Raw genomic sequence first — 16621 nt, forward strand, 5'->3', positions numbered from 1 at the left:
TGCCATGATCTTAGTTTTGTGAATTCAATGGAAAGGTTTCATAATAGATCAGAACCAATGGAAGGAAAAAAGACCATTGAACTAGAAAATAGGACTTAAAAAAAATACAGACTATATTAAGAAGAGAGAAAAAGGGAATTCCCGGGCAATCTAGGGCCTAGGATTCTGCACTTCCGCTGTAGGAGGAGTGGGTTCAATCACTGGTGGGGGAACTAAGATCCCACATGCTCCACCATGGAGTAACAAAAAAAAAGGAGAGAAAAAGACTCAAAATAAAGAAAACAGCTGAAGAGACATATTGGGCAAAATGAAATGCTTTTAACATGTGTGTAATCGGAATCTCCGAAGGAGAAAAATGATCGAGACAGAGACACAAACTGAAATTAGAGAGAAAACAGATTATATATATATATATATATATTTTTTTTTTTTTCCAAAATCAATGAAACCCACAGATTCAGGAATCACTACAGACTCCAAGCAGGATAACAAAGCAAACAAACATAAAACCCAAGCACATTGTAGAAAACTGCTCAAAAACAAATACAGAGAGGAAACTGTAAAAGCAGCTAGCAGAGAGCATGGTGGGGGAGGTCACATTAAAAGGAGGAACAGTAACACGATGGTCTGGTTCCCAGCTGAAATGATGGAATCCAGAAGCAAATATAATGATTTATTCTGAGTGTTGACAGAAAAGAATTGTAATCCTTATGAAAATGTCCTTTGAAAATGAAGGTGAAATAAAGACACATCAAGCAAACAAAACCTGCAAATTCATCTCGAGAGCAGGTCACACCAGAGACTGTAAGGTGCACAATGAAGGCATCTTATTCTGCTCTGACTGCCATCACAGAAGTTCACAGACTGAATGGCTTAAACAACAGAAATACATCTCTCACACTTCTGGAAGTTGGAAAGTTCAAGTTCAGGGTGAAAGAATGGGTGCATTCTGGTCCGCTCTCTTCCTAGCTTGCAGATGGCTATCTTCTTGTTTCCTCGCATGGCAGAGGAAGAAGCAAGTTCTCTTCTTTCTCTTCTCACAAGGGCAATTATCCCATCATGAGGACTCCATCCTCATGACCTAATTATATCTCCAAAGTCTCATTTCCAAGCACCATCGCATTGGGGGTTGGGATTTCAGCATATAAATTTTCGGGAGACACCAACACAGAGTCTTTAACAGACGGCCTCTGAAATGCTGCTAATGTTCTGATTAATGATCTAAGAAGTCTTTTACAAGTATGTTCACTTTTTGCAAAATGTTTGATCTGCATGTCTATGATTTATGCTTCCTTCTGTGTAAGTTATACTTTTTAAAATTTTAAGCTTTTTATTTTATGTTGGAGTATAGCCAGTTAACAATGTTGTGATAGTTTAAAGTGCATAGAAGGGTGACCCAGCCATACATCTATCCATTCTTCCCCCAAACTACACTCCCATTCAGGCTGACACATAGTGGTTGAGCAGAGTTCCCTGTGTTACACGGGAGGTCCTTGCTGGTTATCCATTTTAAATATATCAATGTGGTACATATCCATCCCAAACTCCCTAATTATCCCTTCCTCCCACCCTTCCCTGCTACTAACCATAAGTTCATTCTCTAAGTCTGTGAGTCTGTTTCTGTTTTATAAATACGTTCATTTGTATCATTTCCTTTTTAGATTCCACATATAAGGGATATCATACAACTTTTCTCTTTGTCTGACTTACTTCACTTAGTATCACAGTCTCTAGGTACATCCATGTTGCTGCTAATGGCATTATTTCATTCTTTTTAGTGGCTGAGTAATAATTTAACAAAAATATGTAATTTTAAATACATGACCCCCTTTCTATAACATCTTATTTCTCTACTTTCATGGCACAACTTCTTGGAAACGCTGTCTATTCTTGATAGATCAACTTGCCCATGTTTCCTTTCCTTTTCATTTTATTCCAATCTAGTGTCTTTTCCATAAATTCATTGATATAACCAAACAACCATCAATGTCCTCCTCCTCACCATGTTGTCAAGTCCAGGGATCCACATCTTACTTTGTATTTAGGGAGAATTTGACATAGCTCACCTCCTTCTCCAGGCTGCTTTCTCTCTGAGCTGTTGTAACCCTGCATTCTTCTGGTTTTCCTTCAGTCTCACTTTTCAGATTCCTTTCTGCATTCACAGTTCTCTGCTTGACCTCGAAATGTTAGGGCACCTCAGAAACCTGTCCAAATAGTCCTCCCATTTCCAATCTACACTCTCTTCTACCTCCCCATCTTTAATTCATTTCTGAAAGTTGAACTCCAGACATGTCTCTTTGATTGTTTTTTTGTCAGGAAACAGCACACTCTCCCTATAAAGTGCCAGGTGGTAAATATTTTCAATTTTGAAGGCCACATGGTTTTTGTCTGAGCTTCCCCGGTGGCTCAGATGGTAAAGAATCGGCCTGAAATGCAGGAAACCTGGGTTCGATCCCTGGATTGGAAAGATCCTCTGGAGGAGGGAATGGCAGCCCACTCCAGTATTCTTGCCTGGAGAATTCCATGGACAGAGTGAGACACGACTGAGTGACTAACACACACATGTGGTTTTGGTCACAAATACTAAACTGTCATTCTAACATGAAAGGATGGCAACCCACTCCAGTGTTCTTGCCTGGAGAATCCCAGGGATGGGGGAGCCTGGTGGGCTGCCATCTATGGGGTCCCACAGAGTCGGACAGGACTGAAATGACTTAGCAGCAGCATGAAAGCAGCTGTGGACAGTACATAAATGAATAATGTGACTGTATTTCAATAAAACTTTATTTACCAAAGCAGGTGGCAGGCAAGATTTGGCTCAGGGGTCGTATATACCACTGGTCACTAACCTATATGATACTCAGTCTTGAATTTCTGTTGTTGTTTAGTCATTAAGTCATTAAGTCATGTTCAACTCTTTTCAACACCATGGACTGTAGCCCACCAGGCTCTTCTGTCCATAGAATTTCCCAGGCAAGAATACTGAAGTGCTGGAGTGGGTTGTCATTTCCTTTTCCACTTGAATTTTTAGCAAGTGATGTTGACACGCTTGAAGAATTCCTCTTTGTGGTGGTAAAATTTATGTATCAGTCTGGCGAGGCAACAGTCTCAATACCTAGGTATTTGGTCAAACATTATTCTAGACATTTCCATGAAAGTGTTTTTAGATGAAATTAACATTTAAAGCTGTAGAATTTAAGTCAATCAAAGAACCCTCCAGAGTGTGAGTGGGCTTAAACCAATCACTTAAAGATTTAAGTAAAAAGAAAAAAGAAAAGGGCTTTACCTCCCAGGAGGAGGTAATATGCCAATATGCCTTCAGACTCAAACTGCAACTTTTCCCCGAGTCTTCCGCCTGCAGGTCTACTCTGCAACTTTTGGACTTTCCACTCTCAGCTGTTGTGCAAGTGGGCTACCTCCTTAAAAACTCCCTCTCCCTCTCCCCTTCTCATTTTCTTTCTCCCTTCCTCCTTCCTTCCTTCCATTTATCTGTCTACCTACCTATCGCTCCGTCCACCCTTGTCTCCATCTCCATCACCATCATGATCCAGGTCACCATTATCTGTCACCTACACAATGTGGATAGCTAATTGATAATTCTCCCTTCATGCCCTCCTTCCTCAAGGGGTAAAGGTGGTGTTTATAATTTGCTGTTGTTTAGTTCCTAACTTGTGTCCAACTCTTTGCAGCCTCATGAACTGTAGCCCGCCAGGCTCCTCTGACCATGGAATTCCCCAGGCAAGAATACTGGAGTGGGTTACCACTTCCTTCTCTAGGGGGATTTTCCCAACCCAGGGATTGAACCTGCGTCTCCTGCATTGGTAGGTGGATTCTTTATCATTGAGCCACCAGGGAAGCCTGATGTTTGTAGAGATCAGATCACATTCTTCTCCTGTTTGAAATAAAGACTCAAAATAAAACTGTCCTACCAAGGCTTGCTAGAGTATGGAGAAGGAAGATATGGGAAATGGGGGTACATTCAACATCCTACATGGGACAGCTATTCTTCATCTCCAAGTTATGCAGCAGAATGGGTCTAGGTGTTAAAAGCTCTTTTCTTCTCTTTTTGAAAGAAAAGCCAGATATCTAGCATTCCTTGGTATTTATAGTTTCTCAAACTCCTCATCAGGTTTTTCAAAGCTCTTTTAGGTTTTGTTTCTGTATCTTTCCAAACTCTCTCTTCTCACCCCTATCTGCATTTCACCTTCCAGTCATGGGAATCTGACTCTGATTTTCAACATGCACCAGGAAGTTTCCCACCTTCAAGCTTTTGCATCTGCTGCTCCTTCTGCTCAGACTCCCCTCTACCTCCCATCGCTTTCTTCTCCTGGCTTAGATGGCAGTATGCACTCACTCCATGAAGCCTTCTTTGATATCACCGCTTCAAGCTGAGGTATTTGCCCCTTCATGGGAATACATGCTTCCGCATGATAGCTAGCATGCGTCATGCTACATTGCAATTATCTACTAGTGGATTGTGGACTAACCCTCAAGTACATGGATGTCACCCTTGATCCTCTTTTGTTTTGTACAGGACTGGCCCTGAACATTATTGAGCCCTGCTCCTAAGTTTTGCCATGTTTACCTCATGGCCCTTACCGCTGTCCATGGTGCTGACTTCCTTGCCCTGCCTGCCTCTAGCCAGCCTTCCTTATCAAAGCTAAAGTCTAATCTTTTTGCTGCTGTTCCCAGAACTGAGTCACCATGTGGGGTTACCTGCTTGCTCACTTGACTTCTGTACTACTAGGGCCTGCTACAATCTACAGATGTGTGGAATTAAGTTTATGCATTAACACCAGACTTTACTTGCTTACTTGCACCTCTGAGGTCAGTGTTTGCAGCCAGATTGATTTATCAGTACCTGTTCTAACCTATAGGGTAAATCTTCTGCCTAATCCCAGCCAGTGCATTTTATCTGCTTCCTGCATAAACCACGTGCTTATTCTGACACATTTCTCTCCTGGTCTTAATATATGATCCTTGTTCTTACCCTGCAGAAAATAGTCCCTCGCTTTTTTTTTTTTTTCCTGCTAGAGGAAGGACTTCAAGTGGGAGAAAGTTCAAGTTAGAGACAGACTTTATACTGCCTCAGCTGTTGTTTAGTCGCTGAGTTGTGTCTGACTCTTTGTGACCTCATGGACTGTAACCTGCCAGGCTCCTCTGTCCATGGGACTTCCCAGGCAAGAATAGTGGAGTGTGTTGCCATGTCCTCCTCCAGGGGGTCTTCCTGACCCAGGGATCAAATCCATGTCTCCTACTTGTCAGAGACACCACTGAGCCACCTGGGAAGCCCATACTCCCTCAGACCTACATTTAACCCTAGCTTTATCAATGACTAGATATGCAAATTTGGGCAAGCCACTAAATGCCTCTGAATCTTAGTTTTCTCATCTATAAAACAGGTATGGCAGTACATACTTCATAGTATTAAGATATTTAGAAAATGGAAGCTAATGTGTTTAAAAGCATTTAGTACATAGGTTATTCTTTATTAGTAGTAAATGACAGTGTACAGAGGCCTCACTCTTTGTCCAGTCTATGCTCGGCCCATCTGTCTCCCTGTGGTGCATTCTCCAGCCTCTCTTGCTTTCTCCTGACAGATGCTTTTGCTACTAATAAATCCTGCCTATGATATCACAGTTCATTGCAGCAGCTGGCTCAGAATCGAGACATCAACACATGAATCAGACAGGATGAGAGGAGGAGAAGGAGGAGGAGGCTGAAGACAGAGGTTCCAACTACCTTGGTGACAAGGAACAGAAAGAGAGAACAGGAGATTATAATAAGATTTGGGGGTTTTGCTTTTCTGCTAACTGGGATGGATTTAAACTTCTCCTTGTGTTCACCACCCACTCAGGGTTAGGTAATTTGCTTCTGGGAGGGGCAGCCAACTGGGGATTTGGCAACCAAAAGAGAAAAGTTTGCAAGTGAGACCTGCCATCTGATATCCATAAAGAAGGCTGAGCACCAAAGAATTTATGTTTTCAAGCTGTGGTGTCAGACAAGACTCTTGCGAGTCCCTTGGACAGCAAGAAAATCTGACCAGTCAATCCTAAAAGACATCTACCCAGAATATTCATTGGAAAGACTGATGCTGAAGCTGAAGCTGAAGCTCCAATACTTGGCCATCTGATGTGAAGAGCTGACTCATTGCAAAAGACCCTGATGCTGGGAAAGATTGAGGGCAAGAGGAGAAGAGGGTGACAGAGGATGAGATGGTTGGATGGCATCACCAGTTCAATGGACATGAACTTGGGCAAACTCCAAGAGATGGTGAGGAATAAGGAGACCTGGCATGCTGCAGTCCGTGGGGTGGCAACAAGTCAGATATGGCTTGGTGACTGAACAACAACAATAATCTGATGTCCAGGCTGAAGAAGGAAGAGGGGGTGGGAAGGAGAGAAGGAGAATGAAGAAAGAAAGAGGGAAGGAAACCTTTCTGATACGCTTGTCTTGAACACATCTCTAGCATGATAGAAATGCACAATTTGGAATTAGTTCCATAAAATTTGATGTTCTTAAGTTCGATTCCAAGTGTAACATTCAAGGTCATTCAAAACAGAGTCCCTTCTGAACTCTCATCTCTGGCCATCTCTCCCCGCATGTACCTAGAAAGATAATTGAGAGTTTATTAGCTGCCAGGTTCGCTGCCTGCACTCTCATTTAGTCTTCTCAACAAGCCTTTGGAATAGATCCTATGATCCACCCTTATTTTTCAAACAATAAAAATGATGTTCTATCTAGGGTCACAGATTTAGCATAAAGATGAGCCAGGCAGCTGGGTAACCGAGGCCAAGTTAATAATTATTCAATGACGTTTTTAAAAAAGGATTAGTTATGTTTGCGTGTATGTGGGTGTCACCTAATATATGTGAGGCTCCACCATAGACACCCTGGGTACCATGGTGAATAGTACAGCTGGAGCGAGATCATAGAGCTCCTCCAGATCTAACAAGTAGCAAGCAGCAGAACCAGAATCCCAACCTTAGTCTTCAGCTCTCAAATTTATTTTTCTATTACACTCAGCTGCTTTCCAATTCACATCTCTTCATATTCAAAAAGGCTATTAACTTATCCCATCACTACCACCTGAGGCCTGAAAAGCAAAGCAAATGGAGTTAGCATCTTTGTATATAAGCATTGCTGGAGTTGGAACTCATCCATCCCAGGGAAATGCCATCCCCTGCCTTTCAAAGAGAAGACAAGTGACATTGCTTTCCTTCAAGGAACAGTGAGCAGAGGGTATATATAGACTGAAGAGCTGGCTCTGGCTCTGTGTGATCCTGACAAGATGACTTCCTTTCTGGGGTTCTAATCTGTAAATTGAGGGGAATTGTTGAGGTGCTTCCAAGGCCCCTCTAGCCTTCTTGGGATGGGATCTATTTACAGTAATTTTCCCCAAATAGACCTCAAAATTCTTAGAACTTGAAAGTTTGATAAAAAGAAATTTGGGAGAGAAGGTATGACTAATCGAAACAATTAAAAAAATACTCATTTTCTGCCTACCTATTAATATGTTGAATGTCACCCTCCAGTCTAATTAGCTGCTGGGTTCTCCAAATGCTTTAAGACACAGAAACCCAAGCTTTATCAGAAAAGAACAGTCATGGGCAATTATGTTGGTTCATTCCTGGAGCTCCACACAGGAGACTTGCACTTGAGAAAGTCATCTTTCGGTTTCCCTTCCATGTAATCTGAGTTTACTAGTTAAAAACTTGACCTCAGAAACCAGACAAGAAAGGTCTGTCTCTAATTTCTATCCCTTAACCTTTCTGGCCCTGTTTCTTCCTCTAAAATGAAGGTAATTACTGCACTTCCCTTCTTCAGTGTGACCCAACACATCCATGTCAATTTAGCTGCATACCTGAAAGACAGTGAGATGCTCAGCTGACCAAGGATGAAATCCACAGGGCCAAGAACCGCTTGAATTTCTCAGAATGTTATCATCCCGGCTTGCATGGTAGAAGCACAGGAAACGTCACCTATAAGTTGTGTCATTCACCACTTTGTACTGGGTGCTTCCCAACTGCAGAGACAGAGAGAGAGCATTTGAAAAATGTACTTGGTTGCAAAGCCAGCCAGGTAATAGGCACTGAGTAAGCCAGTGGCCTCCTTCTCCCTCCCTCCTGCCTGACCCTTCACTTTGATGGGTGCTGGGTTGCTTATGTAGGAATAACCCTGTGTTAGAATACATGCTTACTCCCAAAGGGGCTGGCAGAGAGCCTGATGCTTATAAATCTAGCTACACAATGCTCCCTTACCCCATACCCGAGCTTTAACTCCTTTGTTTACAAGCTCAGGGCTCCAGCAGAGATCTGAAACTTGGAAGAGATGTGAGGATCTCTGAGAACCAGACCATATCACTTATTTATTACCCCCAACCATTATTGAAGAGTATTTAGCAAGCATATTTCCTGAAGGCTGTTCTCCTTGTAAGAAACCCCATTGGTGATTTAATTAAGCTTACATAAATGCTAAATGGGATTCAACCAGAATGGGATATGCTGATTTGTGTGTGTTGAAATAAATTCCTTGTTCTGTTCTAATTGAATAGATTGAACACAGACTGTATTTGTTCTTATCCTGCAGCCACTTTCATGGGAGCGATAAATTGGAAATGTTATCTGGCTTGATATGCCAGTTTTTTGGAGAAAATCACTCTGCCAGTGGTGAGGGAATGGAGGAGCTAAAAAATCTTTGTTTTTAAAGTTATATGTCACAAGCCAGGGAGATTCAGCAAAAAATTATTTGTGGCTACTTGTAGCAAGGGTATGATGAAACAAGTATCTCAGATATAGCCAGTAATATTTCAAATTAAAATAATCTTATTGAAAAATAAATTGGAGATGTTCAAAGAGAACTTTAAAAATACCAACATGCTTCATGCCTCCATTTAGGAATTCCACAAATGGATCAAATCTAAAGAAATAACTACAACCTGGAAAGAAACTATATGCATAAGGATGTTCATTATGATGATAGCTATAGCAGCAAACCTCAACCCCAAAGAAATTTTGCAACAAAACCAAAATAAGAAAGGATTAAGTCAGTAATGAAATTTTCTCAGTAGAATATTATGCAGGACCAAACATGATGATTGCAATGACTATATGGAAGACTATGTAACATATAATAGTAAATTGAAAATAAAATTAAATATCCTATATTCTACAAGTAAGCTTAGCTTAAAAACATGCTATTCAGCATGAAATAACCAGAATAGGCAAATTACTAGTGACAGAAAGACAGACATCATGGTTATTAGGGGCTAGAGGAAATGGGAGAAGATGAAGCAACTGCTCATGGATATGGGGTTTCTTTTTGGGGGGGATGAAAATGTTCTAAAACACGATACTGGTGGTGGTTGCACAACATTGTGAATGTACCATCCTTGAGTTGTACACCTTAAAATGGTTACAAAGGGAATCCTTATGTTTTGTGTACCTATCACACAAACACACACAAAAAGATGTTCCAAAGGATGAAAAAGGAAAGAAAGTACCCAAAAAGCTAGCCAAAATGTAACCGCAGTGTTTTTAGGAGAAAAGGATTCCAGCTGAATTTTCCTGTTTTTGAAATTTCCTATTATGTTAGTATTACAGAAAAGCAGAATCAATATCAGAATCTAGCCAAGAATGCTGGGGTCCTCCAACCTCCACACCCAGCCAGTGTAGAGCATAATATATAGCATGGAATGTATACTTTAGAAAAGAAAACAAAAAAGGTTAAGAGTCTAAGCTTTCATTAAAAGAAAAAAACTAGATAAAGAAGAGCAATTCAAGCCTAAAACAGAAAGAAAGAAATAATGAAAGTTGGAGCAAAAATTAGTAGAATTGAAAACAAAGAAATCGATAGAGAAAATCAATGAAATGAAAAGTCGATTTTTGGAAAGGTCAGTGAAATTGACAGACCTCTAGTTAGGGTAACCAAGAAACAGCAGTGTGTTCCTCTCTCAGCTGTGTCTGACTCTTGTGACCGAATGGACTGTAGCCCACCAGGTTCCTCTGTCCATTGAATTCTCCAGGCAAGAATATTGGAGTGGGTAGCCATTCCTTTCTCTGGGAGATCTTCCTGACCCTGGGCCTCCTGTAACCAAGAAAAAAAGCAGAGAAGACACAAATTACTAATATCAGAAATGAAAGGAGACATCACTACTGGTTCCAGCAACATTGAAAGGAGAATAAATAAGTATTATGAATATCTCTGTGTCTCTAGATTAGATTAAATAAACTCCTTGAAAGACATAAACCGCCAAAGCTCATGCAAAAAAAAATAGAAAATATAAATAGTCCTATATCTATAGATAAAATGAAGTTATTGTTGACAGTCTCCTCAGAAAGAAAGAACCACACAAATGGTTTCACTGGTGAATTCTACCAAGAATTTAAAAGAACAAATGATAGCTATTCTATACAATACATTCCAAAAGATAGAAGTGGAGGGAACACTTCATAACTCATTTTATGAGGCCAGCATCAGCTTAATACAAAACCCAGGTAATGTCATTATCCAAAAGGAAAATTACATATCAATATATCTCATGGATACGGAAGCAAAAGTCCTCAACAACACATTAGAAAACAGAATTCAACAGGGTAGGGAATGAATTATATAGCATGACCAAGCAGGATTTATTCTGGGATTACAAGAGAGGTTCAACATTGAAAATCAAGTAATGTAATTGATTATACCAACAGGTTAAAAAAAAGAACAGAAAAATCATATGATAATACCAATAAAATAAACAGCATTTGACAAAATCCAACACCCACTCATAAAAAAACCTCAGAAAACAGGAATCCAAACTAATTTAAAAATTATTTTAAAAAATCCTACAGCTAAAATGACACTTAATGGTGAGAAAGTAAATTCTTTTCCCTCAGATCATAAACTAGGAACTGATTTCCCCCATCACCTCTCCTCTTCAACCATGTACTGGAAGTTCTGGCCAATGCAATAACACAAGAAAGGGAAATTAAATGTATAGGGAGGAAGAAATAAAACTATCTCTGTTTGCATATGACATGATTGTCTCAGAGGAATGTCCCAAAGAATAAGCAGATGCAAAAACAAAAAACTTCTGTAACTAATAAGCAGTTATAGCAAGGTTATAAGATATGAGATTAATACATAAAAGTCAATTTCCCTAGCTATCAAAAATTAACAATTGTAATTTGAAATAAAAAACAAAATACAATGCTGGTTCAACACCAAAAAGAAAGAAAAAATCAAAGAGAGCCAAATAAATGCTATTCCATATTCATAATAAGAAGACTAAGAATTGTTACAATACCAACTCTTCCCAACTTAATCTATGGATTCAAAGCAATCCCAATTTCATTTTGTAGATATTGAAAAACTGATTCTAAAGTTTGTACGGAAAGGCAAGAGAGTCGTCAACACAGCACTGAAGAAGAACAAAGTCAGAGGACTGACACCACCTGACTTTAAGACCTACTATAAATGTGCAATAATTATGACACACCTGATTGGCGAAAGTATAGAAAATGATCAATAGAATAGCATGGAGAACACGAGATAGACCCCACAGATATAGCCAACTGATCTCTGACAAAGGAGCAAAAACAATTCAGTAGAGGAAGAATAGCCTTTCAAACAAATGGTGCTGAAACATTTGGACATCTGCATGTTTAAAAAATGTTTCACAGAAATTAATTTAAAATAGATCTGAAGTATAAATTGCAGATCAAAAATTTCCAGAAGGTAATATAGGAGAGAATCTAGGTGATCTTGAGATTGTTGATAAGTTTTTAGATACAACAAAAAAAAAAGGACTCTCTATAGAAGAAAAAAATGATAAGTGGGACCTTATTAAAATCAAAAACTTTTCTTTGTGAAAGACACTCTTAAGATAATTAAGAGACAAACCAGAGGCTGGGAGAACATATCTGCAAAACACATATCTGATAAAGACTTTTATCCCAAATTTACAAAGAACTCTTAGAACCCAACATTAAGAAGAATAACAACCCAATTTTTAAAAAATGGGCAAAAGATCTGATATATACATCTTCACAAAACATACACAAGTGAAAAATAAGCATATGATAATGTGTTCGACATCATATGTTAGGGAATCACAAATTAAGACAACAGTGAAGTATTACTACACAATTATTAGAATGATTAAAATCCCCAAAGGGAAAACAAACAAAAAAACCTGACAATACCAAATGCTGACAAAGATGCAGAGCAACAGGAAAGATTTTTCACCGCTGATAAGAATGCTAACTGGTACAGTGACTTTGGAACACAGAATGGCATTTTCATACAAAGCTAAACATAGTCTTACCATATGCGGCAGCAGTCATGCTCACAGGTATTTACCCAAAATAGTTGAAAACTTACGTACACAGAAAACCCTGCACACAGCTTTATAGCAGCTTTATTTATAATAGCCCAAATCTGGAAGCAACCAAGATGCTCTTCAACAAGCGAATGAGCAATCCATGATGTATCTGTATAAGAGAATATTATTCAGCAATAAAAAGAAGTAAGCTGTCAAGCCTTGAAAAGACTTAAAGAAACTTAAATACATTTTTCTTGGTGGAAGAAACTAGTCTGGATATGATTCTAACTAGATAGCATTTTGGAAAAAGATAAAACAAGGAGATCAAACCAGTCAGTCCTAAAGGAAATCGGTCCTGAATATTCATTGGAAGGACTGATGCTGAAACTGAAACTCCAATACTTTGGCCACCTGATGATAACTTACTCATTGAAAAAGACCCTGATGCCGGGAAAGATTGAAGGCAAGAAGAGAAGGGGATGACAGAGAATGAGATGGTTGGATGGCATCACCTATTCAATGGACATGAGTTTAAGCAAGCTCTGGGACTTGGTGATGGACATGAGTTTAAGCAAGCTCTGGGAATTGGTGATGGACAAGGAAGCCTGGCATGGAACAGTCTACAGCACTGCAAAGAGTCGGACACGACTGAGTGACTGAACTGAACAGAGACAGTCAAAAGATCAGTGGTTGCCAGAGGTTCAGAAGGAGGTTAGAGGAGGATGAAGAGATGAAGCATAGAAAATTTAGAGGGTGATAAAACTATTCTGTATGATACCATAGTGGTAGGTACACGCATTTATCAAATCTCATAGAACTGTACAACAGAAAGAAAGAACCTTAAACGAAGGTAGTAAACTAAGGATTTTAGTAAATAATAATGTGTAGTAATTGTAACAAATGCAACACACAAGTGCACAAAAGTATTCATGGTAGGGGAATTGATGCTCTGAGATGGTGGCAGGGAGGTGAAGTGTGTATATGGAACCCTGTTCAGTTTTCCTGTGAAACTAAAACTGTACTAAAAATGAAATCTATTAGTTTTTTTAATTTTAAGTTTGTCATAAGTACTAAGATAATCCATAGCTTGTTCGTAGCCCAGGATGCCATCAGGTAGGGACAGAGAGACCTTGGAAATGAAACTGAGACCAACTGGGACCTAGGTTCTAGAACTCTGCAATGCTTGCATCTGGACAAACGTCTTCTTGAGCAACAAAATACAAAGAAACTATAAGGGACTAAAAATAACTGCACGCATGCAGCAATATTGGGGCAAATTATCAGCAAAAGTTGATCACAATGACAACGGCAACTCTTTTGTTGGCAGGTGACAAAAACTATAAAAAAGTGATGATGATTCAGTCATCAAATGAAATCTTTGAGCAGAAATACTAATGAATTTGAAGGAAGTTGTTGGTAACAACCAGGGTTCTTGTTTAGAAATTGGTGAGGCCAGACAAGAAATTCAAGCAAAATGACCAAAATCCCACCTGCCACTTCTGAGAAGCTAAGAGCAAAAACAGGCCCTGCGTACATGCCTTGGGCACAGCACCACCAAAAGGGTGAGTAGGCTGTGTAAGCCACCCCTCCAGTCTGACCTCTGGACCTGCCCCCCACGAGAGGGTGCCACAAGTCTCAAATAAAGACTTGCTTGACTGTCCGTATACTGTTTAGACGGCCTACCTTATGGAGTAATGGATAAGCCTACATTTCCAGAGTCTGCCCAACCTCTTGCTGAGCTTATGAATCTGAGTTTCAACAACTAATTCGGAGAAATGTTAGCACTCCCTATGAAGACTGTTGTGAGGATGAAGTAAGCTAACCTCTGGTTCCTAGTAAGTGTTTAATAAATGTGAGCTGCTGTTTTTCTTCTTTATATGTCTTACCAACACTCACATCAAATAGGGGAAAGATAAAAGATTCCAGCTCAGAGTACTTTGGGGCTGTCAAAGTGTATAAAAGAGAAGCTGAGATAGGATGCTCGAAAGCTGTGGAAACACTGTCCAGAGAGGGGGAAAAGGAGAAAAATGCAGGTCAAAACAATCTGAAATATCCTCTGCTCTTTATCTGGGTACCCAATATAGTTCACCCCAAATCCCCTTCATAGTCCCCTTTTATAAACTTGTCCCTAACTCTGTGCTTTCCTGGGCAAAAAATAGTGACGAAATCTGAGACTTCACTTCACCTCAAATGTTCTCTGACCCCTGCCCTGAACCTTCCACTTCTTGAACCAGAACCAAGGAGAAGTAAGAACCTCAATGCAGTGATTGCTTACTGTGCTGTCTTTTGAAGTTTATATTTTGCTCCACATGCCTGGAGCCCACGGCAGGGAGAAATAATCCTTTCAGAAAATAAACAACATTGTTGTCTTACGCTCCGCTTGCTAGAAACTGTAAACAGAACCTAGCTTCTTTACTTTGAAAAGCTCTGAGGAGTTCAACATACAGAATTTGCTTTTCCTTAAGTCTTAATATCATAGGATTCGAAAGGGACCCAAAAGGACTTTATCCTCACCACATACCATGGTCCCCCCTGCAGACATATTGCCGTGTTGGAAACTCGCTTGTGCTCTCAAGGTCACTGGGGTAGCCCCAGGCACCACGACACTTCGTTAACTTGGGGTGAGCTTCCTGCAGACACGTTGCTAAGATCTCTCTTCTGTCCTGGCTAGGTTGCCTTTGAAACCAAGCTCTGGTCCTTTCCATTGCATCTTCCCTAAGTAAAGGAAAAGAGCTGATCTTGTCAGTCTGTGTTATTCCTCTTACCCATGTTTATTGCTCATAAAAATCCTTTTGTCACCCCCTTTCGACCTCTTCCCTCTTTCACTATTGAATTTCAAGCTCATCCACTAGACATGCACTTTCTGATATTCGTGCCACCTCCTTAAATTGTAGCTCAAAAAGGAATAAAGGCATCTGTTCAAATTGACATTTTCCATCTCAGCTCACTCATTGGAGAGTGACAGGCTGTAATTTGCCAACAGGTTCACATCCAAATGCATAGGTGAGTGCTGACATCATGTGGTTTGTCTACCATTGCCATCGCTGGCTCACACGTGCTGCATGAGAGGTCATGCTTAGTTCAGCAGATACTGCAGTGAAAACCAAGAAAAAAGAAAAAGGCTCTTTACTTAAGTTTCTTAATGGACCAAACACAATGATGTACTTAGGTCTGTTCAGAGGAGCAGGTGGATGCATCAAGCCACACTTTGAAATGTTACATTGGTCAGGGAAATCTTGCTTTCTTCTACTTATTCATTCTGGTGAAAACGTACTTACTGAGGTTGTGAGTAGACTTAGGAGCTGGAAAACCAGGACTAGCTCCTGGCTCCAGAGACAATGAGCAGCCAGCAGTCCAAGAGAAAATGTATGAAGAGCTGGAAACCTAGCTCCTCTTGCTTCTTGTTGTTGTTGTTCAGCCCCTAAGTGGTTTCCAACTCTTTGCCACCCCATGGACTGCAGTGGGCCAGGCTTCCCTGTCTTTCTCTGTCTCCTTGAATTTGCTCAAACTTATATCCATTGAGTCGGTGATGCCATCCAACCACCTCATCCTCTGTCACCTCCTTCTCTTTCTGCCTTCAATCTTTCCCAGCATCAGGGTCTTTTCCAGTGAATCAGTTATTCGCCTCAGGTGACCAGAGTATTAGAGCTTCAGCTTCAGCATCAGTCCTTCCAATGAATATTCGGGGTTGATTTCCTTTAGGATTGATGGGTTTGATTTCCTTGTAGTCCAAGGGACTCTCAAGAGTCTTCTCCAGCACAAATCAAAAACATCGGTTCTTTGGCATTCAGCCTTCTTTTACGGTCCAGCTCTCACATCCGTACATGACTACTGGAAAAACCATAGCTCTGACTATATGGACCTTTATCAGCAAAGTAACATCTCTGCCTTTTAATATGCTGTCTAGATTTGGCATAGCTTTGCTTTCTGTGGTATTCCCCTATCTATCAGGGAGCACCCTCAAGCCAGATCTGTGCTCGCTTGCTAATTTGGCAGTTGTCTGGCCAAGAAGGGACCATATTGACTTTGCTTTTTTTCTTTCCCTTCATTTCTGTTTCTTTGCTCTGTATTGCTTCTTGCATCTGTCTTCTTCCACCTGGATTCAATTATTCTCTTGCTAGGTTATAGTGTTTAGAGTTTCTTTCAGCAAGTATTCTCTCTGGTAGTAAATTCCCCTAGTTCTTGTATAGCTTTTAGCAGAGTTTATTTTGTAATTCTTTTGCCCATGATGCCACTTTCAGTAGGAGTTGTCACCACAGGGGCTGTGCACACGCACATTTGGGAGGAATACCACAGTCTGGTTTCAGAGTT

This window comes from Ovis aries, chromosome 24, assembly GCF_016772045.2.
Source record: "Ovis aries strain OAR_USU_Benz2616 breed Rambouillet chromosome 24, ARS-UI_Ramb_v3.0, whole genome shotgun sequence".
NCBI classification, from domain to species: Eukaryota; Metazoa; Chordata; class Mammalia; order Artiodactyla; family Bovidae; genus Ovis; species Ovis aries.